Source organism: Phascolarctos cinereus, unplaced genomic scaffold, assembly GCF_003287225.1.
Source record: "Phascolarctos cinereus isolate Bilbo 61053 unplaced genomic scaffold, phaCin_HiC Scaffold_726;HRSCAF=1367, whole genome shotgun sequence".
Taxonomy (NCBI): domain Eukaryota; kingdom Metazoa; phylum Chordata; class Mammalia; order Diprotodontia; family Phascolarctidae; genus Phascolarctos; species Phascolarctos cinereus.
The window spans coordinates 98,155,131-98,181,527 of record NW_027556098.1 but is presented as its reverse complement, the minus strand read 5'-3'; the positions used below and the strand labels follow the sequence as shown (position 1 = coordinate 98,181,527).

At 37.2% G+C, this 26,397-nt stretch overlaps 1 long non-coding RNA gene across 3 annotated transcripts in view; it reads right to left on the bottom strand.

The window, feature by feature from the left end:
* Positions 1–25,411, bottom strand: part of LOC110217504 (uncharacterized) — a 47,324-nt gene extending 21,913 nt beyond the window's left edge. The window contains exons 1-2 of one of the 3 annotated variants that reach the window (XR_013482947.1): positions 22,062–25,411; positions 5,370–5,444 (exon numbers count right to left, since the gene is read on the bottom strand). This is a non-coding gene — a long non-coding RNA (uncharacterized LOC110217504). The remainder of the gene's footprint in view (positions 1–5,369; positions 5,445–22,061) is intronic. The other 2 variants (XR_013482946.1, XR_002327057.2) reach the window with 2 other exon arrangements.
* Between the last annotated feature and the right edge of the window lie 986 nt (positions 25,412–26,397).

The following is a 26,397-nucleotide window of genomic DNA, read 5'->3' as shown; positions in this document are numbered from 1 at the left end:
CCCAGAGCTTCCTCAGTTAGAGCACTTCAGATCTTCCCCATTAGGGTGTGCTACAGGTTTCCAGTGCCCCTGGACCATTCCCTGGTTTGTTGTCTTATAATCATAGCACCCTTACAATTTTTGGTATAATGATACCTCACTTATCTCATTGCACTAATAATTCTGATTAATTGAGTGATCATCAAGAAAAACACTTTTATTTTAATCCTTGCTATAAATTCTTTCCAAAAATGTTTTCTAATAACTTCACTTAGAAGTGGATTATATTGAATTTTATTTGGTTGGCATTCATAGAATCTAGGTATTAGATGAGACCTCAGAGTTAATTCAGTCTAACCCATACCTAACCAAGAATCCACATTGTGGCATCTCTGACAGTGTTCATCTAGTGTCTACCTAAAGATCTATAAGTAATTGAAGAGGAGGAAAAAGAAGAGGAAGACAATAAGTATTTATTAGGTACTTCCTATGTGTTAGGCACTGTGCTAAGTTCTTGACAAATATTATCTCATTTGATCCTCATAACAACCCTGGGAGGTAGGTGTTATTTTAACACCAATTTTACAGCTGAAGAAACTGAGACAGAAGTTGACTTGCCCAGGGTCACACAACTAGTAAGTAATTGAAGCCAGCTTTGGACTCAGATCTTCCTGACTCCAAGCCCAGCACACAATCTACTATGCTTTGAAGGCTTGAAGGAGGAACAAAAACCCCTGGAGACACTTTTGGATGGTTCTAACTCTTGGAAAACTTTTCCTGTGTCAAACTAAAATCCTCCTCGGTGTCTCCATCCATTGCTCCCAAGTAGAAAAAAATCTAATCCCTCTTCCATGATTTCCTTTTTGTATACTCAAAGACAGCCATCCTATTTCCTCCAAGCCTTCTCTTCTTTAGAGTCACCATCCCCACTGCCTTCAACCAGACCCATATGACATACTTTCCCCCTACAGTGGTGCCCTCAATGATTCACTTTATACTTTCAAGATTAAGAATTTTGCATTGCTGCAGGCTGGTAATTATGACCATAATAGATTGTATTTGTATTGTGTTTGCTTTCACATTTCATTATCTGACTTGATACTTACTCTACCCTTATGAGGTATATTAGGGCAGATATTACCAATTTACAAATAAGGGACATCAGTTATGATCTACCGTACTATAGATGGAGGAGATATAGAAGATTAGGTTGACCCCAAGAGTTTCCCTGGAAGCTCCTTTTTAAATTTACTATCTGATAGCTACTTGCTTACTTATGATTTGCTTTACTCATAAAAATAGCTAGTACTAAAAAAAATTCAGGTTATTTAAGAGTTTGCAGTTTTTGAAAAATTTGCCAGCAGATCCTTTTTAAGTTAAAATATTTTTTCAACAATTTTTGGAAAACAAAACTTATGGACAAAATGGTCAATTTAGGGAGTTCCTAGACTGGCTTAATAACTTCATTCTCTTTCCAGATGAAATGTCCCTGCTGGTTTTTTTTTTAATAAAAAAAATGTACTTAAGATAACCTAAATATTATATGGGCAATTCAGTAGTCTGCCTCAGTTTTCTGATCTGTAAAATGAGCTGGAGAAGGAAATGGCAAACCACTCCAGTATCTCTGACCAAGAAAAGTCACAAAGAATCATGGACAATTAAAAAAATAACAATAACCACAACAAAGAGGCTGCTAGATGGCTCAGTGGATAGACAGCTAGGATTGAAGTCAGGAATACCTAAGCTCAAATATGGCCACAGATACTTACTATCTGTGTGGCTTGAGGTAATGAGGGTCTGCACCAAGGTAATGGCCACATGAATGAAAAGGAGACATATACAAGAGATGTGAAAGTACAAACTACAAGCCTTATCTACAGATTGCATATGTGGGGTGGACGTGAGTGAGGAGTCAAGACGATACTAAGGTTGCAAGCCTGGGTGACCAGAAGGCTGCAGTGCTATCAACAGTAACAGGAGGAATGGGAAGCAGGCATAGTGTGGGGGCAAAAATATTTTTTTTACTTTTTTTATTTTTATTTTTTTTTCTTTTTAGGCAATTGGGGTTAAGTGACTTGTCCAGGGTCACACAGCTAGTAAGTGTCAAGTGTTTGGTCTGAGGCCAGATTTGAACTCAGGTCCTCCTGACTTCAGGGCTGGTGCTCTATCCACTGTGCCACCTAGCTGCCCCCAGGGGCAAAAATAATGAGTTCCGTTTTAGATATGTGGAGTTTGAGATATTTACAAATATCCATTTCAAGATGTTTAATAGGCAATTGGTAATGTGAGATTGGAGGTCAGGAAAAGGATAACACCTGGATATATAGGTTAGAAAACCATCTTCATAGAGTTGATAGCTGAACTCATGAGCTGAAGGATCACCAAGCAAGACAGTACAGAGGAAGAAGAGAAGAGGAACAAGGATGGATTCTAGGGGAAGCACAAGGTTAGTGGGTGTGACTTGGAGGTTCAGCAGAGGAGAAGTACTGAGAAGGATTGGTCAGACAGGTAGAAAGAATGGATAGAGCACTGGCCCTGAAGTCAGGAGGACCTGAGTTCAAATCTGGCCTCAGACCAAACACTTGACACTTACCAGCTGTGTGACCCTGGGCAAGTCACTTAACCCTAATTGCCTAAGACAAACACACACACAAAAAAACCCCCACAAAAACAGACAAGTAGAAAGAGGGCCAGGAAAGAATACTGTCTCCAAAATCTAGATACTAGAAGGGTAGAAGAGGCTGATAGTGTTGAAGGCTACAGAGAATTTTAGTTTTTTCCAGAATTTTATAGGATACAATAAAATGAAGATTTTTAAAAGATCATTAGATTTGTAAGTTAAGAGACATTGGTAACTTTTGAGAGAGCAGTTTCAGTTGAATGTGAGGTCAAAAGCCAGACCATAAAGGGTTTAGAGGCAAGTGAAAAGAGAATAGTTGTAGAAGGTTTTCTCATGAAGTTTGTATAGCCATGAAAGGGAGGAGAGAAATGACACAATGTCTGTTGGAATTGAAAGCAATGTTTTTCCCTCCTTGGCAGAGTACAATCTGAGACTGAGTTGCTTTTACTTAATTAGAGAATCCACTTCTTATGCAGTTTATCCACAAAATGTCATCTTCAATCTGATATTGAAGGTTTTAAGAGTGTTAATTGGTCAAGGTACATATGGCTGAGTTCATAGGCAGTCTTTCTGAATCAAGGATTGGTCCTTTGGAAAGCTCAGCCTTGATACATATTCACCACCCTCAGCAATCTTAGACACAGATGACTACTTTCAGGATAGGATGCCTGGGCTGGTCAGCTTCTTTCAATTAGCTTAAGAATGACAGGTATTCAATAACCTTGGACTGTAGCTGTTGTTTCAGGGAAGGTGGGCTGCACAGTATAGCTGCTAATAATGATTGTCCTGAGAATGATCTACAGACCACCCACCTCTTAGAGTGGAGGTGGCAAGGTCTCCACCGAGTTATAAAGGGAGTAATATATATTTTAAAAAACTGTCGACTCAATATTCAAAGGTTATTATTCACTACATTTAGTATATGTTTCTTCTGCTCAGGAAGTTAGTGTCCCAGAGTGACTTTCACTGCTGGTTTAAGTATACAAACAAATTGATAGATGAATGAAATCATGCCTGAATGAGTAATGAATGAATAAAGAAATAGATGAGTAAGCAAATGAAGGAATAAACAGATAGATGAATGAGTGAATAATCCAAAAGGGATCCACTTAAAATGGATCCAAGCCTACGCACAAGTGTGATCCATCATTTAGCTTTTCTTCTGTGGATGGAAATACAGTCGTCAAGACAACCTCAAAATTGTGAGATGTGTCAAAGCAGACACAAAAGGCACTTACCAAGAAAGATGATGTCTATAAAATTCTAGATCTCTCATTTTTCTTCTAGATTGGTATGTTTCATTTTATAGGCAGGGGACCAAGGGCATGGCTCATATCTACAACAGTATGACCCAATCAATCATCTTCAATGAGGTATTAATGAGTCAACGAGTATGGAGGCCAAGGGTACTCCCCATACTCTGAGAAAGCAATGTGAAAAATAACTTCAGTGTGGTTTCATTTATTGGGGATGTCCACACCTTCCACAAAGAAATGTTTTTAAGGTGAGAACAAAGGTTGTATCTTTTCACCCTCTTGGTTTGACAAGGGGAGCTCTGGTTATAGCTCCTACATCTTAAAATGGGCATTTCTAATGGTATAGGAATTCATAATAGCTCTAAAGAATAATTATACTCTACTGTAAATGTTTTAAAATTCAGAATAACTCCAAAAGAATATTAAACCATATCACACAAACTGATTTTCCTTTCCCATTGTAGTGCAGGTATTTTGGCCTTTGTGTTTTAGTAACCTTTTTACCATATGAAAGACTTCACCAAAGTTCTTCAGGATCAAGGGGTTATTCACCAAGAAACAGAAGCAAAATCTTCCCATCACTCGGTATATTTTCAGGAAAACTGGCAATAAGATCACATACATATTTATTCTGTACCAAATCCAAACACCTATAATGCCACGATGAGGAGGAGGAGGATAGCTAACATTTGTCTGGCATTTACTATATGACAGGCACCGTGCCAAGTACTCTACAAATATTTTCTCTTTTGGTCCTCATAACAACCCAGAGAAGTAGGTGCTATCACTCCTTTTCACAGTGGAGGAAATAAGTAACTTGCCCAAGGTCACACAGCTAGTAAGTGGCAGGGGTCAAATTTGAACTCAAGTCTTCCTGACTCCAGACCCAAGAAATAAAGACCACAAACCCACCCATTTACTAAGGCTCAGATATAAAGAAATGTGTCATCAAAGAGAATGATCATACCAATTTGTTCTTCTGCATTGCCCTGATAGGTTCAGGAGTAAATATAGGCAAAATATTGCTTACCAGTCCTGACCTATCATTTACTCAGCTCTTTCCTTGATCCCATACTATTTTGACGATGGCCCCTTTGATGAAAAAAAGTCATAAAACAGAAAGATCTGTTTACTACGTGTCTTTGAAACCATAATGAAAGATGTCCAGAAGAGAATCCAAGTGGAAGTTTTATATTCCCTAAAGATGGTAAGGCCCTCCAGATGCTCATATTTCTGAATGACATTGTTCTTATGGAACAATGCCATCCCTGGAACGTTGTAAAGCTTCCTGTGTCAGATCTATTATATATACACACACACACACACACACACACACACATATATATGTATCTGTGTATATATATATAATATATTATATTATATAAAATTTTGGCCTGACAATTAACACCAAGAAAACATAGGTGCTCCATCAGCCATCACCACACCATCCATATGTGTAACCATCAGTTACAGCAAATGGAGAAGTTTTGAATGCTGTGGATAAGTTCACTTACCTTGGTAGTATTCTTTCCAGGGATGTACATATTGATAATAAGGTTAATGCACTCATTGCCAGAGTGTTAGGGAGGCTGTGAAGGAAAGTGTGGGAGAGAAGAGGTATTAGACTGACTGCCAAACTGAAAGTCTACAGAGCCATTGTGCTCTGTACAATATCTGTACAGCATCTGTGCTCTGTACAACATCTGTTCAACAGACAACATTGTTGTATGCCTGTGAAACTTGGACAGCATACCAGCACCATGCCAGGAAACAGAGTCGCTTCCATTTAAATTGTCTTAGGAAGAGTTTCAAGATCACCTAGCAGGATAAGATATCAGACACTGAGGTCCTTTCTCAAACTAAATTGCCAAGATTTCAAACTCTATTTCAGAGAGCACAACTCTGATAGGCTGGCCATGTTATTCAAATGCAAAATGTATGCTTGCCAAAAAGACTATTTTATGGAGAACTCACAGGGGAAGCGTTCACATAGTGGTCAGAAGAAACAATACAAGCACACTCTCAAGGCCTCAAGAACTTTGGAATTGATTGTGTGACATGAGAGATACTGGCACAGGATCACCCAGCATGGCGTGCCCTCATCAGAGAAGGTGCTGTGTGTGCTCTATGAACAAAGCAGGATTGAAGTAGCTCAAAAGAAATGCAAGATGTGCAAATTTAGAGAATCCACCCCAATGTTCATATGGACTCTTTGTGCCCAACCTGTGGCAGAGCATTCCAAGTTTGTATTGGTCTGATCAGCCACAGTAGGACACACTGTACCTTCACACACACACACACACACATACACACACACACACACACACACACACACACACACACACACGTTAAGCTTGGCCTACCTATCCACACAGGAAAATCTTCATAGATAAACAATATCTATTGTGCAGCTATGGTAGGCAGTTGTACAGACAGTCAATGTGGATTACATGGCTGATTAGTACATACATCTTGTATGGATGATAAAACTTAGAGGTCAATAAATCTTAATATTTTTGTTAAGTGAACTACTTTACTTCCACCAAAGTCCTACTTTAATGACACATGATGCCATGAATTGTGAATTTAATCCTTAAGTATTGAAATAAGTACTTCTTAAGATCCATGTACTTGCTTTTGTGTTTCTTTTTAAAAAAAAAACTTGTTCTGAACATAAGCAAAGCAAATAAATTACATGTAACATTTGTATCCTGCTCTCATTCTTATGGAGATTATTCTGAATTCAACAAGGAAAGAAAGTTCTCTTTAATGAATTTGTGTTGGTGAAGTGAATATTTATGAATAATCCTAATACCAATGTTTATGTGAAGCATTAACTTGGTTTTTCCACATAAAGACCACTCCTTAGTAGCATGGGGCAGGACTGGCTGTAAGTCAATTTTGTGAAGTAGAATGGTTTATTTGGGAGATGAAGGTGCCTCTGTTTTCCTCTCTGGTCTCTCTACTCTAAATTGATTCCACCTACCCTTTTGTCTAACCAGTTTTTCGAAGAAAAATTATCTGATAATGTAATTTATACAAAAGTGCTAGTAATAATGTCTACCTTTACCACCAATATTTACATTTTAAAAGACAATTAAACCTTTTGGGTCCTGTTTAATCCAAAAGAATTAATTTCTAGTAGTAGAATCCTGGGTACTTAAATGTTGATTGACTGAGACCTGAATAAGAACATTGGGAATAGGACTAGAGAATGCCTCTGAAATAACAGAAAAGAAGATTTGTGTGATTGGTGAAGCAGTTGATATTGTCAATTGAAGAACTGAATGATGAAAACATTGAGATAATTGCCCAAAGTGACAAGATTGAGTTCAGACCCTTATAACAACTTAAAAGGCAGCATAAACCAGTGAAGTTGTAGTAAGACCTCAGTTCAAATCCTGCTACATACCTTTATTAGTCACATGATCCTAGGCAAGTCATTTATTTGCTTTGTTCCTTACTTTCCTCATGTGTGAAATTAAGGAGCTGGACTCAATGATCTCAAAAATACCTTCCAGTTCTATATCAATGGCCCTATGACTTACTTCTTATTTTCTTACTACCTTAATTTCAAACTTTAATAACTTTAATTTATGACTATTCCTAAATATGAAAAAGGCTCAACCAGATATCTATGAATGAAAAAATTATCTGATATTAAAGCTGAAAATTTTTGACTTGCTTTTAACATTGGATATTTCTTTTGTTATTAATCACCTGAAAGTTTAAACACTTCTAAATAGTCTTCGTTGTCTTTTTTAAAAAGCAGATTGAAAATAAGTTCAGTATTCAGATAAAATGATTTATGTGATACATTTATCTTTTTTGTTATTCTCCAAAGGCTGAGAAAGTTGGATAAGATAAAATATCCAAGGAAAAAATTAGACTTATTTAAGCACAATTCACTGCTAAAATGTCTTGTTCTGGTTGTGTGTTAATTATTAGCCAGCACTTTCTGAAAGTCTGCTGTCCTTCCAGCAGACCTATATTTGCTTCTTCTTAGATCCTACTAAACTAAGCCAGTATGAGCAAAGTACTCATACATGCTATTGTTTCCAACTTTTTTTTTCAGGAAGATTATTCCTATAAAGCACCTACATTTGTTTTCTTTTTCTCTTCTCCCTTCCTTCACCTCCCTTTCCCCTTCCCTCACTTCCCATCTTCCTTCCTTCACCTCCCTTTCCCCTTCCTTCACCTCCCTTTCCCCTTCTCTAATCTCCCTTCTCTTAGTTTTCCCTAAATTTGGTAAAGTTCAAAGGAATCCCTCAGAATCCTTTTGACCATAAATCTAGAACAGGGGTGCTGCCTCCAGTCCACATGTGGCCCTTTAGGTCCTCACGTGCACCCCTTTCACTGAATCCAAACTTCGTAGAACAAATCCCCTTAATAAAAGAATTTGTTCTATAAAACTTGGACTCAGTTAAAAGTGCGCACCCAAAGACTTGGAGGACCGCGTGTGGCCTCAAGGCTGCAGGTTCCCCAACCCTGATCTCAAGCTTCAAGGGAGCTCAGAGATCATTTAATCCAATCCTAGTCCAACCCCCTTCTTTTACAAATGAAGTAATTCGGGTCCAGAGAATTTAAAGGGCTTGTCCAATTGTGCTTGGACAATATAGTAGCAGTCTGTGGATTTGAACCTAGATTCTCTGGCTTCAGATCCTTAAGTCTGTATCTGAACTAATAGTTCTGCTGAAGAATATAAGTTCTCCAATATTATAAGGAAATAAATTGTAGCATCTGGGGGGGGAACCCCCAATCCATGCTATACCAGGTTCAAGATACTTTGTGAGTCCATATTTACTTAAAATAATAGATCATAAGTCCCCACCAATGTATTAACTTTTTCTTTAGCTTGTCAAAGGATACAGTTCAAAGTTAATTTATTTAAATAAATTTATTTTATTTAACAAAATAAAATAAATTTAAAGTAAAGCAAATTTATTTAATGAAAGAACATAGTAAGAAGTTTTACAGTAGAGCATTACTCCTCACCCCCGGGCCAATTCCCAGCACCATGGATTTAGGCACACTCTCACACAAACAGACATTGTCAGTGGAGAGAATGAATATACTTAGAGGTCATGTATGAAGGGTGAATACGTGGGGCACACATGTGGAGAGACAGCTCCCAGCTCTGACACTTCCAAACCCTGGTATCTTCAGCTGATGTCATCGCACACCTTTCCCTGGGCCTGGCTATCTCTGAGTACAACATCTATGGTAGACTCATTACTCTGATGGGCTCTGCTGTCCATCAGCTCTCACGGAGGTCTGGATACCCAAGATTACACAAGTAGTAAGTATCAGAGCTACCTTTTCTGGTGCTAAATCTTCTGTTCTTTCCACTGCACATGACTGATGTTCAAAGTAGGTGCTTAATAAATATTGGTTAAATTGAATTGAATTAAGAGATTCTCTTAGAATTTAACTGTATTTAGTTGAATTTTCACAGTACTAGACCCTCCTCAGTTTAACTCTCAAAAATGATGAGGGAATGGCCATGTAAATATATTATTTTAGCAACATAGCATTTGGCTACTAATGCAGCTAAAGCATAATTTCCCATTATAGGTTTGGGGGGATAGTCGTCAGCCTCCTAGATAATTAGTATTTCAAAGGACACTAATAATCATTGAAATTTCATGGGAACATGCCCGAAAAAGAAAGAAGTATTCTAACTGCTTAAGCCCTTAGCAACTAGATTGGAACTCTATCTCAGATGTTTAGGATTTTTACATTTTTTTTTTAATTTCTGTCTTTGCAGGAGAAAAATAATAATTATTTCCAGGGAGTAGCAAAGAACAAGTTCTTCTCAGCCCTTCTCTATATTGCATCATGGATATAAATCTGAAAGAACTTCAAAGGCCAATCCTTCCATTTTACAGATGAGCATTTGTAATTAGATTTGTGCTTCAGTGCTTTAAAAAATTAGTCACGTGTTTTATCACAGGGCCACAGATTTAAAGCCAGAAGGAATCATAGCAGCCTTCTGATCCAATACACTCATTTGATGGATGAGCAAACTGAGACCTAGGGAGATTAAGTGACTTACCTTAAATCATACAGTAAATGACAGAGGAAGAGATTTGAACCCAAGTCCTCTGATTCGAGGGCAGCTAGGTGGCACAGTAGATAAAGCAGCAGCTCTGGAGTCAGTAAGACGAGTTCAAATCTGGCCTCAGACACTTACTAGCTGTGTGACACTGAGCAAGTCACTTAACCCTGTTTGCCTCAGTTTCCTCATCTGTAAAATGAGCTGGAGAAGAAAATGGCAAACCATTCCCAAAATCTTGCCAAGAAAACCCCATATGGAGTCAGAAAGAGTCAGACACAACTGAAAATGACTGAACAGCAACCTCTGACTCCAAAGTCAACATTCATTCTGTTTTCCCACAGGACCTTTACATGATGGCCAGTAAGTTAAAGTCAGGATAGTTTTCTTCCTCGTCACCTGTTGAAGAGACATACCGATTTGGGAAAGGAAGGAAATAAGCATTTATTAATGGCTTCCTATGTGTCAATCATCGTGCTAAGTGCTTTACAAATATTATCTAATCTGATACCCACAACAACCCTGGGAGGGAGATGCTATTATTATCACCATTTTATATTTGAGGAAACTGAGGACAGAGGTTAAGTGACTTGCCCAGGGTCACACATGTAGTATCAGAGAAGGGATGTTCAAATCCAGGCTCAGACATTTAATATGTGTTGTTGTTGGTGGGCCTTCATTTTCTTTTTTTTTTTTCTTAAGGCAATTGGGGTTAAGTGACTTGCCCAGGGTCACACAGCTAGTACGTGTCAAGTGTTTGGTCGGAGGCCAGATTTGAACTCAGGTCCTCCTGACTTCAGGGCCCATGATCTATCCACTGCGCCACCTAGCTGCCCCATTGGTCATTCATTTTCAAAGAGGACCAATGACATCACAGGGTGACATGTGGACTTGAGCATAAATTGGATTTAAGTGAGGCAGATTTGCATAAAGTCATCAGCCTCACTCTCTCTTCCAGAGTCATCAAAATCCACGGTCATATGACTGTCAACGGCTCAGGATGCAGTGGACGACCTTGGCGTCTTCCATTTCTGACCAAGCTCTAAGCGCTCTGCAGTACCTGCTTCAGTCACCTTTATGGCCACTGGTTGTATTACAACTCTTACAAAGGTACAAAGAGTCTTATTAGGATGCTTCCCAATAAATACCTCTACTGACTCATTTGATGATGTTCTCCCACACCCGAACAGCTGAAGGCAGCAGGACCCACAATCAAGACAGAATTTTACAACAATCCTTTAGAAGACACTGTGAACTAGGATGGTTTACATTTAAAGTGGACACTTTACTATTCACCATAGTAACTGAGATGAAAAGGACTGAGAGCAGTCATTAAGTTATAATGGGAGGGGGATGGCCAAGGAGGACCCAATGCTGAGTGAATCACTTAGCCTGCCTGAGAATCAGTTTCCTTACCTGAAAAATGAAAGGCTTGGACTAAATGGCAGCTAAGGTCACTTCTACCCTTAAATCTGTGACTCTGATAAAACATTTGGCTATTATTTTTGAAAGCCTTGAAGCACAGATCTAATTTGTTCTTCACAAAGAACAAAAAAAATATTTAAGATAATGCAAATTGCCCAACACAGCATAGTTTCTGGCACATAGTAAGTTTATTAACAATTATTAATAAATGTTTGTTGTTTGGTTTGCAAATGACATACTGATAATATCAAACTACAATAATATTCCCTCTGTGAAAAATCTTGGGCAGGAAAGATGATTACTTTTTCCTGGCTCTCTATATTGTGAATTCATAGGCACTTCTCAACCTTTTCTGTTAGATGAGGAAGAGAGGAGAAACTGCATTTTTTGAAACTTTTAGTTTGTGACTTATGTGTGCATAAGTGTAATATTAGTGTAATATTGCAGTTTTGTATTAGATGTTGTGCTAGCCTTTCAAAATCTGACCCTCCTACTTTAAGATGATACATAAAGTTAAAGGCAATCTGTTTTTGCTCAAAAATGATAAAAGTTTTTCATTTTCTTAGCCCATTTGATTAAAAGTTCCTAGAAAAGTCTTGGACAACATCCAAGACAACTTTATTTTTTCATTTTTGGTTTCAGAGTAAATAGAAAGTGTTTTGATCGGTCACCATTTCTTTTAAATTGTGTGTATTGCTGCCTGTAAAATGATCTCCTTATCACAAGAAAGCAGCTGTTTTCTTTTCAGACCTTAATTTGTCAAAGTATTTAATTGGAATGGAATTTGACATAAATACAGCCCGGATGGGATGACCTTTGGCTTATGATGGTCTTTGGTTTCCTAAGACCAGTAATGTCCTTTTAAGAAGTCTCCAGACCCTTTTTTTTCTATTGCCTGGCAACTTGGTAATTTTCACAAATAGCTTTTACACATACTGATGAGCATTAACTACATGGTTGCATGCTTCAATGGCATTAAATCATTCTTAACCTCGCAAATATTTCCCTTTTTCTATTTACATAAACCTGCTCTCACCATATAATATGGCAGACTAGATGAGTAGCTGGCCTTGGAACCAGAAGACCTGTGTTCAGACTCTTGTCTCAGACACTAGCTGTGTGACCCTGGGCAACTTATTTAATCTTTCTTAGATTTAGCTTCTTCATCTGTAAAATGGGGGTAATAGTATCACCTAATGAAGTTGTTGTAGCTATCAAATAAAATGAAATATGTGGTTTGCAAAACTTAAAGAACTACATAAATGACAGTTTTATAATAAAACTATATATATCTTATTTATGATTAGAAGATTCCATAATTATAATATATAACATGTATAATATATAATTATTAAATACATATGTTATACATAAATATATAATGTTTAATTATAATAATTTATTCAAAATTAAATTATGAAATAATTTTATAATAATTTGTAATTTATTTATGATTAGTCATAGATATGTTGTATGTGTATGAACAAATATACACACACACACGTGTACATATGTATATGCAGGGTATTCCAAAAGCTTTAGCACAGTTTTAAGGCAAGACTTTTGTTTTAGTTTAAAGAGTAAGACTTTTGGAACACCTGTATATATTTGATCTAGAACTATGTTTTCACTGGTATGGAGTATTTCTGGTATAGAAATGATTTTTGCTTATTTAGTCATTTCAGTCATGTCCAACTCTTCATGACCTCATTTGGGATTTTCTTGGTAAAGATACTGGAGTGATTTGCCATTTCTTTCTCCAGCTCATTTTACAATTGAGGAAGCTGAGGCAAATGGGTTAAGTGACTAGCTCAGGGTCACACTAGTAAGCTAGTAAGTGTCTGAGGCTAGATTTAAACTCCAGCGGATGAGTCTTCCTGATTCCTGGCCAGGCACTCTATACATTATGTCACCACCTAGCTGCCCTGTTCTTTTAATACAGACCTGGAAATAGTCTTACTTAAGTCTTAGAAAATGACCTAGGGAGCTGAGGGATTGGATCTTGCTCATAGTCATTCAGCTAGTATGTTTCAGAGACAGGATCTGAACTCAGATCTTCCTGACTTCGAGGCCAAGCCTCTTACTACTTTGATCCTTTGTCTATCTCAGCCATTAATTATTGTTTTATGTTCGTGACACATTGATTTGATTTATTCTTATAAGGTATTATTTCATTATTTGCATTTATATCCCCAGCAACTGCTCCATTCCTGGCACAGAGTAGGAGCTTAATAAATGGTTATTAATTGATTGATGTGGACAGGGTGCTGGGCTTTGAGTCAAGAGGACCTGAGCACAAATCAGGCCTTAGATATTTATTAGCTGTGTGACCATGGGCAAGTTACTTAACCTTGTTTGCCTCAGTTTCCTCATCTGTAAAGTGAGCTGGAGAAGGAAATGGCAAACCGCTCCAGTATTTTTGCCAAGAAAATCCCAAATGGGTAAACAAAGTCAGACACAACTGAAATTACTGAACAACAATAACAAGAAGTCCCTCTACTGGTGTAAATCACATTCTCTCCAGGCTTTTCTCTCCCAAGTAGTTCTTGTTCATGCCTCCCATCAATTCTCCATACGTCTTCTAAGTTGGTTGGTGAGTTTCTTGTACATTTACATCAGCCTTTTGGAGAGGAAGTGTAGCATGGCAGAAAGAGTGTTTCCCGGGCACAAAACCAGGAGACACTTCCTGCCCTGGTGCTCTTTCCTTGAACACATACCACTGAGGATGGATCTTTAAAACACACTCAAAAAAGAATAGAGTTATACATGTTCACGAGAGGTCATTGAGCCATCCTGGAGGATATCTAATACAGAATCCAAACAGAAGAGAGATGTCCTATGGGCAGCAAAGTCCTCCAGTCGCTCCTGTTTCTAAATGTGATTGCTTTTATGACATCAAGTCCTAGAACGTTGCAAAGCCTCTGTGCAAGAGCATAAAAATTCAAAAAGCTTGGCCTAACTATACGCATAGCAAAAATCTTGTGCACAAAGAATACCTATTGTCCAGGCTATGTTACGCAGTTGGATGGACAGCCCATGCAGCTGGATAATGAATACATTTGTCTTATATGAACATTGCAAATGAATAATAAACTGGGACCCAGATTTTTCCACATAAAAAAAATCAATAAATCTAATTGAACATTTTGTCAAGTGAGCCATTTAACTTCCAACACACTCATACTCCAGTGACATATCGTAGCACAGAATGCAAACTCTACCATCCTATAACTCTGAAAGGTAGGCAATGCAATAATTATTATTCCCATTTTATAGTTTAGGAAAGTGAGGCTCTGAGAGTTTTGTTTGTTATCACATAGCTAATCAGGGTTTGATGTTTTTATTTAAACCTAGGGCTTTGAGAAAAAGAGCGTGCAAACTTAAAGTGCTTTTTAAATAGGAGTTATTAGCCCTTGCTTTTCGTATCGGAATTGTTTCTGTTTGTGTTTTCAGAATTTTGTTCTTATCAGTTCTGGAGTTCTGGACAGTTCTCTTTCCCCTTAGAATTTTAGCCTTTGAAAACTGCTCTGGTAGAGTGCAGTTTGCCCTATGAACAACTCTCTTTCCTTTCTCTAGCATAAGTTCTAAGATGGACTAAGATGGTCACTTTATATTTCATCCCCACAAGACTTCCATTATCTATATGTTAGTAAACAGTTATTTTTTCTTCACTTTTTTTCTAGTCAAATAAAGTCCAGAATAGTATTTGACACAGTGGATAGAGCACTAGACCTGTAGCCAGGAAGATCTGAGTTCAAATCCAATCCACCAGCTGTGTCACCCTGGACAATTCACTTAAGACTCAGTTTCCTCATCTGTAAAATGGACATGATAATAGCACCTACCACCCAGGGTTGTTACAAGGATCAAATGAGACAATAATTGTAAAGCACTTAACACAGCTTCTACTATGTAGTGAGAGTTATATAAATGTTGACTATTACTATTGTCCTTTCTCCTCTTATTTGGAGAATGAATTATCATTAAAACAAGTCAAGTATCTATCAGCTACCCTGTTTTGGGTAGAGAAAAAGCCTCCACAAATGTCTGGTTACTTGAAGTCCCATTATCACTCATCTTTGTGCCATGATGTTATCCGATTACATATAATTGCCTACCTCTTTTCTCCTTTTCTCACTCATAGGCTTTATAGATATTCCTCATACTTCCCCGTCTACAGTACTTTCTTATGTCTTAGAAATATAACTCTTCTGAATCTTGACCTTCAGTGAGAAGGAATGAAATTAGGGCTTTGCAAAATTTTTGTCATCTACTGTTTTTTTTTTATTTTGCTGCCTGAGATTATGTTTTATTATAGATCCTTCTCAAACTGCTCTTGTTAACAGGATCCAGGATATCAGCTGCTTATCTACTGAGCCAAAGGATTAACTGCACAAAACTTTTCAGCCTAGGAAAACAACATTTGTAGCTCTTACTATGAGTGTTGAACCTTTCTTCATGTTTTTCTTGTTTGGATCTGGTCTATATACTCCAGAGCAGAACCAAAGAGAGCTGAGAGGAGGTACTCAATGCTAAAATAACAACAGGATGATGGGTTGAACGAGGTGCTTTAAAAGACAGATGTAACAGCTGTGAAGTGCCAGCCTCCAGGGATGGAAAGAACCACTCAGATCCCCAGAGAGATAGCAGCCTGCTATGCCTATGTGCCATGAGAGGGGAGTCACTTTACATGGTAGGGAGACACCACCTTATACCCAGGGGTGTGCTGACAAATGCTTAACAACTGGCTTTCCTCCCAAAAAATATAACACATTTTTAAGTTTAATCTAAATTTTAAAATTAAGATTCTTCTCCTTCACTTTCTTAAGCCTAGATAATCAGCAAAATAACAAAGCAAGCTCTTCTTGTAGTGCTGGCTTGTTTCCAAGGGGTAAATGCCCACACTGAAAATTTAATAATTGACTTTTGAACCAGTTCAAGCTGGATCCAGGACATCCCAGCCTATACACTACTTCAAGTATGCAAGGGGTTAGAAATGTGACTGCCTGGAGCTCTGGGGCAGCAGAGATCAGAGCTTCTAGCCAGAGAAGAAGCAGAACAGATGTGTCTTCAACAAGACTCTAGAGTTCCCTAGCAATTGACCGTGGATAATCAGTTGCATAAGGGCAGCTGGGTGCCATGGTGGGTAGAGTGTTGGGCCTAGAGTCAGGAAGACTCATCTTCCTGAGTCCAAATCTGGCCTCAGACACTTACCAGCTGTGTGACCCTGGACAAGTCACTTAACCCTATTTGTCTCAGTTTCCTCATCTGTAAAATGAGCTAGAGAAAGAAATGGCAAACCACTCCAGTATCTTTGCCAAGAAAAACTCCAAAGCAGGTCATGGAGAGGCAGATATGACTGAAAAACAACTTAACAACAAACAAGAAGTTGGAGAGGGTAGGTGAGGGGAGGTGTTCAATGACATTTGGAAGTTAGGACAACTTCCTACCTATGCAACTAGACAGATGGGAAGAGCTGTCCATTTTTCCTACCTGTTTTGGAGATGGAATTAAGTCCCTTATTCATGAAGGCCTATCCTCATTGATTTATGTGGGATAATCATTGACATCTCTACATATCTCTACATATCTACATATTTATGAAACATTTCCTTGCAAAGTAGTGAGTCTTTGTCATATTTCTGTTCTGCAAATGTACTTTTGTCAGCAGCTAATGTACCCTGATGAAATTTTGTCAAGATTAAATTAAGCCAGCATCAAAGAGATGGCCAGCCCCTTCTGCTCCTCCACTGTGTGGGAGATGACACGTGACAGCTGTGAGTGCCAATGAGTAACTTCTCAGTCTCTAGTCTATTGCCACTGTGAAATAAGTGTTTCTGTGGTGGTCCCAACTATCTTGTTTGGGGAAAAAAAACCCGACATAGTGATTTTCTGTAATAGCAGAACCTTATTTTTTAAGGGCCTACAGTATACTTATCTCAACATGAGATATAGTAGATGACAACAAGATTTAGAAATAATACTTTTGGTATTTCCCATAAAATACAGACTCTTTTCTAAGGTAGGATTTAAGAAGTGTTATAATTTAGTCCTAAAGATATTAAAGAATTATATTAGATCATAGGCCCTTTTCACCCAAAGAGAAAGGTATAAAGCACTCTGAAACTAAGTCTCACTTATTTTAACTCATGCCTATTATTTTTAGTATTTCTTTGAAATAATATTTTGAAATCTCTAATAGGTCATGGGGAAAAGACTGTACCTACAATGTTATTGATATAGGAAATCTGGCATGAGGAAGCACCTTCTACCAATTCAGATCAATTCTTCAATTTATTATCACAGAAAGATCCATGAAAACTTGAGATACTATGTGTCAACCACAGGACTTGGACCCAGTTTTGCTGGTTCTGAGACCAATTCTCTATTGTTGTCTACTATTACTGCTGCTGCTGCTATGGGGCTATTACTACCACTACTACTACTACAATTCTGTCTCTTTTTCTCTCCCACTTTGTATATATGTACATTATATTTATTTTATGTATATATACATATTATATATAATTTTAATTTATCTCACTTGATATTTTAGTAGTCATATTTCTGGCAGTGCTATCCCTATTGGAGACTCTACTGGGTAGATAAACTAAATAGGTCCCGTATTTTTCAATGCTTATCACATACATTTTACATTTATTATGCTTGTAACATTTAAATGTCCAATTTGGCCAATGCAGGAATTCCTCTCATACCTCACCCTCCATCACAGTTCTAACCAAGGCAAAGCACCTGCAATTTAATCAATCAGTCAATTAGTCTATAAACATTAAACATCTACTGTGTTTCAGTCATTGCGCTAGACCTTGGAGGAGATAATCAATCAACATTCATTAAAACTTAGTATGTACCAGGCACTGTGCTAAGGGCTAGGGATGCTAAAAGAGGCAAAAGACTTTTCCTTCCTTCAAGAAGCTTACAATCTAATGGGGAGAAAATATGCAAACAAATATATACAATCAAGCTAGATACACGATAATTAGAAAATAAATAAAAGAAGGATGGTATTAGAATTAAGAGGGGTTGAGAAAAGCTTCCTGCAGAAGATGAGATTTTAGTTGAGACATAAAGGAAGACAGGGAAGGCAGTAGACGGAGATGAAGAGGGAGAGCATTCCAAGCATGGGGGACAGCGAGAGAAACTTGCCTGGAGCCAAGAGTTAGAGTATCTTATTCACGGAATAGTCAGAAGGGCAGTGTCGCTGGATAGAAGAGTATCTGTCAGAGTGTAAGGTGTAAGAAAACTGGAAAGATGGGAAAGCTAGGTTATGAAGGGCTTTGAATGCCAAACAAAGCATTTTGTATTTGTTCCTAGAAGCAACAGGGAGCCACTGGAGTTCGTAGAAGGGGTGAGGGGGAGGGTGACTTGATGGGACTTGCACTTTAGGAAAATCACGTTAGTGGCTGAATGGAGGGTGGATTAGAGTAGAAAGAAACATGAGGCAAGAAGACTCACCAGCAGCCTATTGTAGCAATTAAAGCATGAGGTGATAAGGGCCTGCACAGAGTGGTGGTAGGGTCAGAGAAGAGAAGGGTGTCATAGTGAGAACACTTGCAAAGGTCAAATAGACAGGCTTTAGTAACAGTTTGGATATTGGTGAGAGATAGTGAAAAGGACACATAGGAGAACAGAAAGATTGAAATGAAACAAACCTGCCTTCAAAGTCCATACGTTCTATTGGGGAAGCAATTAATACATATATTCATATATATATGTGCATCTATGTGTGTATGTGTATACACAAGTCAGACATGACTTAATATATATGTGTAGAATATAAGTGATATAGTGGATAGAGTGTTCAAATATTATGTATATATTATATTCAAATGTATATAATGTATTCAAAATAAGTAAATGGTAATTTCTGAGGGGTATGAAAAGTTGAGTTTCCTCAGTGACCTGACTGGTATTGCCCAAATAAGGCTACTCCATAAGCATGACATAAATTGTGTCAACAAACAGGTAAAGTACGACACTTGAAAGGACTAATTGGGTGTTACCATGGCCACCAGGAGAGCTATAATAATTCAGCTCCCCAATAACCCAGTGAAGCTCTCTAGCTAATGATCACTAGCCTATGTGATTCCTGGTTTTAAATTTGAACCAATCCCAACATGGTGATTCCTGCTGACATGGACAGAGTGGAGTTCATGGGCAGGCCATGCAGCAGGGCACACCTGAGAAATCACCGGCTCAGACTCATGAACATCCACCTGCTACCATCACTCTCTTGGTTCACCTTTTATCTTTCTAACTGTTGCTCTTCCCTTTGCTTTTTCCTTGTTTTTTCCCCAATGCCAGGACCTCTAGTATATTTTTTTCTGTTTTTAAAAATTTATTAACTTGTGGAAAAAAACAAGCATTTCCATAACATAATACAATAAAAAGATGTTTGTACATGAACTGCAAAACTATTATGTACAACTTGCCATTTTTTAAAATATGTAATAAAATTACCATGTGAATTTTTTCATTTTCCTTTTTCCTTTTTTTCTTCCCCCTACCCTAGAGATGGCTACCATGTAGACACTACACACACACATACACACACACACACACACACATATTTGTGTGTGAATGTATATGTACACATGTATACATATATATGTAAAATTATTCTATACATACTTCTATTTATCAGTTCTTACTCTGGATGCAGATAGCACCTTTTATATATGTCCTTTGCAGTTAATTAATAGTTATAATAGTTAAAATGACTTATTCGTTCAAAGACATTCTTAAAACAACATTGCAGTTACTGTATACAATGTTCTCTTGGTTCTGCTCATTTTACTCTTCATTATTTCATGCAAGTCTTTCCATATTTTTCTAAGATCATTGAGCTCATCATTTCTTATAGCACAGTAGTATTCCATCACAATCATATACAACAACTTGTTTTATATTTTCTCAGATTCTTAATATAAAAAGGACTTCAGAAGCTATCTAGGTCAAACTGCAGCTGATAAGTGGTTATCCAGCATTTGAAGGGTCAGACATGACTCAAACAACTGAACATTGGTGTATGACTCTTCATCATATATATTAGTCAATTCTCTCTAGATTTTGGATATCAGACTTTTATCAGAGATGTTTAATGAAATAATTTTAACAGAATCTAGTTTTGAATTTTTACTATTTTTTTATCTGAAATCACAATTCTTTTCCTATACCTGAAATCATATTCTAACCATCCCCTTGCCAAGTACCTTGCCATCCAGACCAGAAGATATGCCCTGGATGAATTTATCTCTCATTTCTGGAAGTCACACTACTTTCCTAACTCATGAGTTCACTAATCCATACTGGCACCAGCCATGCTTCACTTTACTCTTCAGCCAGGCAGAGTGCTGAGCCTGTCGTCAGGCAGACATGAGTTCAAATATGGCCTTAGGCTTGTACTAGCAGGGCAAATCTGGGTAAGTCACTGAAACTCTCTTAGGCTCAGTTGCCTCATCTGTAAAATAGGGACAATAATAGCACCTACCTACCAAGCTTCTTGTGAGAGTAAAACGAGATAATATTTGTAAAGTTTTTGCAAACCTTACAGCACTATATAAATCCTAGATAATATTAACTATTCTTCACCAACTCAGTTGCTGGCTTTCCTCTATCCTCCATATCTAAGACCATAATCAAATCAATATATTGATTGCTCCTGGAAGCAGTGTGCCACTCTACTCTCCTGTGGCTCAATTCACTGCTGTGTGGTTTTCCAAACCAAAATACCTCTCTCCAGCCATCACTGTGCTATTTCCCTTATTAGAATGAAAGTTACTTTGGATCAGGGACTGTTTTCATTATTGTATCTGTACCCCCACTGCTAGTATAGTACTTAGCATATAGTAAGTATTTAATAAATATTGTTTCATTCATTCATTCACAATGGTAATTTCTGCTTGTGTGTGTGTGCATGTATGCATATGTATGTGTGTGTGTGTGTGTGTGTGTATGTATGTTCAACAGAATCATGAGACAGTCAATTGATACAATGGATAGAGAACTGGGTTTGGGGTCAGGAAGTCCTGAGTTATAATCTCATCTCAGACACTTACAATCTGTGTGACCCTGGGCAAATCACTTAGCTACTGTCTGCCTCAGTTTCCTCAACTATAAAATGGGGAAAATAATAGTACTTATCTTCCAGAGTTGTTATGAAGCTCAAATGAGACATTTGTAAAGTGTTTTGTAGAAGCACAGTACCTCACACATGGTAAGCATTTAATAAATGCCTATTTCCTTCCTTCACAAGAAATATTAGTCCAACCCTTCATTTTAAATCTGTATATGTCCTATTTGTGTGTGTGTGTGTGTGTGTGTGTGTTTGTAAGCAAGCATTCTGCAATTGTCTTACAATTTATAAATGAGTTCAGTCCATTGACATTCAAGATAACTGTTAAGCTTGGGTTCACTTGGGTTTCATCAGATCCTGTTGTGCATTTGTGGGTTAAAATTCTTTTAAAAACTCAACAGAAGATACTATATGACTTGTTTTCCTTGAAACTATCAGGTTCTAGTCCTCACATTCACAGACACCTTCTCCTATAGCCCAAACCCAGATCCCTGCATTCTGCTTTTACTGACATGATTGTTTTTTCGCTTTTCTTGTCCAGTCCAAATAAATGTATGGTGTAGGCTCACCTCTTTCCATTACCTTATCTCTCTTATTGAAATGTAATTCTGATTTCAAAAAATAACTTACTTCTTCCTTCATCTCCCTTCTTCTATTCTCCAGGTAATTTACTTCTGCCTGATCTGCAGGAAAGGAAAAGGATGATACATATATCAATACGACCATATCTTAAAGGGGATAAATTTTTTTAGAGGGGAACCAGAAATATGTCATTGCATTTTACGTGATTATTTTATTGAAATTTCTCTCTTAAATGTTTTTTTCCCTTAATGTTAACAGGAAGCCCAACTTGGAAAAGAGAAAAAAGAAGATTTTATGTCTAGAAAACTTCAGCACTAAGGATCCTGAGAATTGTTTTTTTTTCATTCTTAAAATTGTCAATTTTATTGACATCTTCAAAATTTCAAGGTTAAGCCCTTCCTACATGAGACTTTTCTATTTGAGTAAATTTCATTGACATTATTTCCATTAGTTTCTATTATTCCATTTCCATTAGAAGGGCATTGCAATTTATGCTTGTTAGTTATAAAAATGATATATCAGCTAACCTTCATATTTTGAGATTTTAATTAACTTTAAATTTTACATATCAAGCTATTTCTTTCTCTCTTTTATAAAGAAGCTTAAGGATAAAAAAGAGTTTTCTAAGACTAAGTGAAATTGACTTACTTTCAGATATACCTGTTTTATAAGTGGTGTGATATCTTTCTTTGTCAGTACAACATTCCAGCTACAGATATGGTCTGGCTTGAAAGAAAACATATCTGCTTAGTCATTTTATCTCAAATGCCCTAGCACTTTGCTCATATCCCTTTTTAGAATTAAAAGCTTTAGAATTAATGTGTCATGACAGAATTTTAAAGCAATGATGTTTCAGTTGAAGAGGTCTATGTAGTTGGTCACATGCACTGTCCTAAACTACCTTGGGACACACACTGATATTAAGATATTATATTTATTGCTGTTGATGAATTGTTTTCATTTGTGTCTGACTCTTTTACCCCATTTGGGTTTTCTTGGCAAAAATACTGGAATGGTTTGCCATTTCCTTCTCCAGCTCATTTTACAGATAAGGAAATGGAGGCAAACAGGGTTAAGTGACTTGCCCAGAGTCACAGCTAGTAAATGTCTGAGGCTAGATTTGAACTCAGGAAAATGAGTCCTCTTGACTCCAGGCCCTGCACTCTATATACTGAGCCATCTAGTTTGCCTCATTAATGACATAGACCATCTTAAATATTCTACATATAAAAAAGTCTCACCAGTGTTTTACCAAAAGCAGTATTACCCACTAACACACCCTTGTTCACTATAGAGGGATGATTTTTTTTATACATGTCTTAGGTGTTTTAATTAATAGTATGCCACATAAAAAAAATTTGCTGACAGAAAAATGGGTGGGGGGTAGAGAGGTATATATTCAAAGAGATGCCTACTACAATCCAGAGAAGGATAGAAACACCAGGACTGCCTATTATACCTAGTGCTAGGCAAGGGAATATACTGTAGAAAACAAAATAATGACTATTCTTTAAAATATTATGAACTAACCAAAAAATAATAGATCAGTACTAGACAGACACCGACAGATAGCTATCACACACATTTTAAATGTTCACACAACACTGTATACTCAAATTCTATCAGTCTTTTAAACTATGGAGTGGGGATATAAAAAAGTGCACCACATCTCAGCAATGTAACCATTGCCCAACACTTTGGGGGATTCCAAAGTCAGTTTTTGAGCCATGTAAGACAATGATCTCATCATTTTGCAGTCATACCTTAATTTTTTGGCAATCTGTCTTTCATGTTCCCCATTATTAATCTTCTTGTCAGTGCTGCACAGTGGATAGAGAGTTGACCTTAAAGTCATGGGGACCTAGATTCCAGTCCCATCTGTGACACATGCTGTGTGACCCTGGGCTAGTCACTTAACCTCTGAGTATTCTGGGCAACAGGTGCTGACTTGCATTGGTTAAGGGAGTTTACTCAACTGCTATACTGATAAAATTCTAGTCTTATCTCTACTGTCAGCTGTGAATGACTTTTGCCTGTTAAAAAAATCAAGTTAAGCCTTAGAGGACAAAGATTTGACTCTGGGAAAGTTTGAATGTATTATAAAGAGAATCTAAATGATTAGTAGAAAAAGAACCCTTGCCTCAGTGTCTTTGCATTGTAGTAAATGTTTGATGTCTTCTTCAGTTTCAGGTTTGCCTCTTTAAGATTATAAATTAAAAATAAACCACTGAAAAATATATGGGTAGCACATGAGAGAACACTTTGTTTGATCTTTGCTCATAGAATCAACAATTAATGATCTAGGATGTGGAGGACCGTTTAACCTACAAGTAATTATTCAGTGAGACTTTAAATACATGTTGCAGACTAATTATAATAATAGCTGACTTCTTATAGATTTTTATAGTTTACAAAGTACATTACAGTATCTCATTTGATTCTCACAACAACCCTAAGTTATTTTTGTCGTCCGGTCATTTTTTTTTCAGTAGTGTCTGACTCTCCATGACCCCATCTGGGTTTTTGTTGTTGTTTTTTTTGTTTGAGTTTTTTTTGTTTGTTTTTTGGTGAGGCAATAGGGGTTAAGTGACTCACCCAGAGTCACACAGCTAGTAAGTGTTATATGTCTGAGGCCAGATTTGAACTCAGGTCCTCCTGACTGCAGGGTAGGTGCTCTATCCACTGTGCCACCTACCTGCCCCTGGGATTTTCTTAGCAAAGATACTGAAGTGATTTGCCATTTCCTTCTCCAGCTCATTTTACAGATGAAGAAACTGAGGCAAACAGGATTAAGTGACTTGCCCAGAGTCACACAGAGAGGAAGTGCCTGGGGCCAAATTTGAACTCAGGAGGATGAGTCTTCCTGACCCCAAACCTCGTGCTCTATCCCCATTGCCACCTAGCTGTCTGTGAAAAATTATCAGAACTACAAAAAGGAGTTTTAATTTTTTTCTTCTTTTTTCTTCTTCTTTTTTTAAATGCTAAAGGCAAGGACAAAGAAGAAATAGATCTGCTGCTTGGGGCAGATGAAGCAGTGTTAGGACATGCAATGGCAAAGTGAAATTATTCACCTCTTCTGTGACATCCTTTATCAAGTATTCATTTTGAAAAGATTAAAAACTCTGGCTTGGAAGCTAAGAGTTCTTGTCTCAGATCCACCAGTAACTGGCTGTGCGACCTTAGACAAGTTATTTTACCATTTCAGAACCTAATCTTCAAAATGAAGGTTTTTGACTTAGATTCTCTGCTATATGTTTTCTGGCTCTTAGTATAAAAATTCATCTTTTGAATTCATGTAACATAAAACAAATTTTGTTATGCAAATATTCATCTTCAATTTCAGGTTTATATGATCGACATTTTTCATACCTTGTGTTATTAACATGATTCCTTTCTAATTTAATTATTTGTGACTAAATTTTGTAAAATGTGGAAATACAAGAGGAGAGGAAAAATGGTTGAGGTACATGAAAACCAAAAAAAGCATGAAGATAATAAAGCATATTATTGCTCTAAATACTCTCAAACCTGACACAGATGATTTATATCCCAAAGTATTCCTTCCTTGCCAATGTACTAGTCTAGTAATCCTGTTAACAAAATAAATGAGGTTAGTTTGGCATAACTTCCTATTAATAAACATAAAATAAATAAACATTGGCTCCTAGAGATCCCAGATCACCTCCATTTCCTAATGCTCACATCCATTATTAATTAATATATTCTGGAATTTTACCAGAAATGAATGTTATATGCACTCACCTATATTACAAAAAATTCACTTTCTTTCTCTTATGAAAACTGAGACCACCATCTAGCTCTAGTCATTCCTCTCCATTTCTCCTTAATTCCTCAAAAATCAATGATAGTGTTTCAACAATTATTGCTGATTCCTTTGGAATCTACAAATTCTTTTGGGATGCTATAGATGTAATATTTAGCCCAGTGTCTGGCATTTAATAGACACTTAGAAAATTTTAATAAATATAAACTATATTTATATATGCATATCGATATAAAATGTATTACTAATGCATATATAAAATAATTTAAGTGTTTATTGACCAACTGATTGACTATATAGTTATGGACAAGATGATGAGATCTTGGCTGAATGGTTGGCTGAATTATAGTATAGTTAGGTAGATTACGAATTGGTCAAATGACCCAAACTTAGAATCAAGTACCTTGTCCAAAGCTATACAAGCAGATACAGCAAAAGAAGGCTGTAAACCTAGCTCCTCTGGCAATAAATCTATTGCCCGTCAGTATCATGTTAATAAGTGTGAAAGGAGCAAGCCCTTGACCCCTGTCCATGGACTTGATAAACTGCACATGGGCAACTAATAGGGAGAAGCAGAAAGGTGGCATTGTAAGATAACTT